The 2,101-nt window shown below is 40.3% G+C and overlaps 1 protein-coding gene across 1 annotated transcript in view; it reads right to left on the bottom strand.

Annotated features, from left to right (window-relative positions):
- Positions 1 to 2,101, bottom strand: part of LOC116703640 (retinoic acid receptor alpha-B-like) — a 23,812-nt gene that overhangs the window by 11,329 nt on the left and 10,382 nt on the right.

Raw genomic sequence — 2,101 nt, 5'->3', positions numbered from 1 at the left:
TGTACTAAAACTGAAAAAAAAAAAATCAAATTTCATTTTGTTTCTTGGAAGTGACAGTGAGAAGTTGAGGTATGCAGGTCATAGGTGGCAGCATCACGACTAGCCATCTTTGTCCGCTGACCCAGTGTCCAGGAGCCGGCAGATCCAGCAGGGGACCCCAAACTTCACGACCACCATTTGGAATGTTACAAAACCCACGTTTTCACACAATTGCAGGTTACTAAAGCAGGGTTTTCCCGGCTCAGAATGGTCCTTTGGGGGGACACATATTAAGCAGGGGGTCTGAGGGTCCTTCCCCAAAGAAATGTTAAGCTTCAAACTATTTTTGTTTTCCTTATGATCCGTTATTAAACACCAATTTATGGTGGAAACAAGGGTTGTTGAAATGAATCACTGCATAGCGATATGGACCAGGACGATTCTGCATCGATACAGTGACAGACCATAATATTGAATATTACCTTCTAATGTTACTTGTTGATTTCCCCATTGCAGCTTTTTTTGTTTTTGCCTTTTGTCTGCTGTCTGTGGTGTTGAGACTCTGCTACATTCAGGGAGTGTCTTTTTTTAAAGAGAAGGTTAAAATAAAAAGGGGAGGCATATTATTATAGAATATATATATATATATATATATATATATATATATATATGTAGTATATGAGCAGCCCTATGGTCCCACAGCCCTAAGGAAAATAGAACATAGTGTCCACAGCTATGCTATTGGGACATAGGGCTAGGGGAAACATAGGGCTATGGGAAAACATAGGGCTGTGGGGACACAGGGCTGTGGGGACATAGGGCTGTGGGGACACAGGGCTGTCGGATCTTATGGTCTTAAGTTTATGTTTTCATGTTGATTTTATGTCAATTTTAGTCTAAAGGGGAACAACAAAGGGGACAATAAAGTGTATTCTATACTATTCTAACACAGTTCCAACTGGTTAGGTTCCCAGTGAATTAAGGAACATTTTGACATTTTGGAAACATTATACTAATAGTTTATTGTCTATTGGGGGCTCGGTAGATATCCACTTTGTGTGTTTGTTTGTACAATAAAAAAGTACTATTGGCTTCAGGGGGAGGCTTTTTATGACACATTTTTTGACACATTTGTCTAACCGTTGTTGACAACCTTCTTAGATAGTTTCATATTTGTTTTGAATGTTACAATGTACGCATAGTGATAAATAAGAGAAAGTACTTGTGCTATTTAAACTGGCAGTGATTGGCATGGTTGGCATGATTCTGGTCCAAATGAGAATCCTGCTCAGAATTGAGATCATACTTCCTCTTACAACCTCAAATATTATTGCAAATCTATATTGTCTTTGTGCAGACAGTATATACACGCACACCATGAGTCATTAGGTACAGGTAAAGGACACACTCCCCACTAACACAAATACTACAGAATCCAAAAATTGGTTGTAGAGAGGCCTGAAGCAGTTCTGCTGCCTATGCTGACATGGACTCTTACAGCTGGGTAAACCAAAAGTTGCATGCAAAAAAGGTGACTTTGTTTTTAAGAACGTTTCATCGTTGTTGAAATAATTTAACATTTATTTCACTTCATCTATGCCAGGTGCCATGTCTTTTGCCAGTACTGTATTGAATCTGGTGTTTGTAATTCCTACCATGATGGCATAATGTTGTGTCATTAAGCTCTAATTCAATCCAAACTCTAATCTCTTAATCACGCATTGCTTCGTTGAGGTGACAATCAAGGTGATGATCTGCTGGCTCTGCACAGGGAATTTGTTGCCATGGACACGGTACAATCCACTTCAATGGTTGGATTTTACCTTTTCAAATGTTGATTTTCAAATGTTCTGGTATTTCCGTGTCCTGCTGCTCATGTCTGCAGCTCTGCAGTGAGTAAACCATAACATCCATCCCACTCCTAATTCGGTGTCCGGGCTCATCTTTGTCACAGTGGCTGTTATTTTTGTTCAGAGGCCTGACAAAGACAGACCGTGACCCATTTATTAAGGTCCTGACCCTTCAGATTAAGATACCAGGAGCCGCCACCACTTCTCTGCCTCTCCCTCTTTCAGTCTGTCCCCTTTAACCTCGAACGTAACACACACACACACACAAGCAC

The sequence above is a fragment of the Etheostoma spectabile genome, chromosome 15 (assembly GCF_008692095.1).
Source record: "Etheostoma spectabile isolate EspeVRDwgs_2016 chromosome 15, UIUC_Espe_1.0, whole genome shotgun sequence".
In the NCBI taxonomy this organism is placed as follows: domain Eukaryota; kingdom Metazoa; phylum Chordata; class Actinopteri; order Perciformes; family Percidae; genus Etheostoma; species Etheostoma spectabile.
This window is presented reverse-complemented; position numbering and strand designations above follow the sequence as displayed.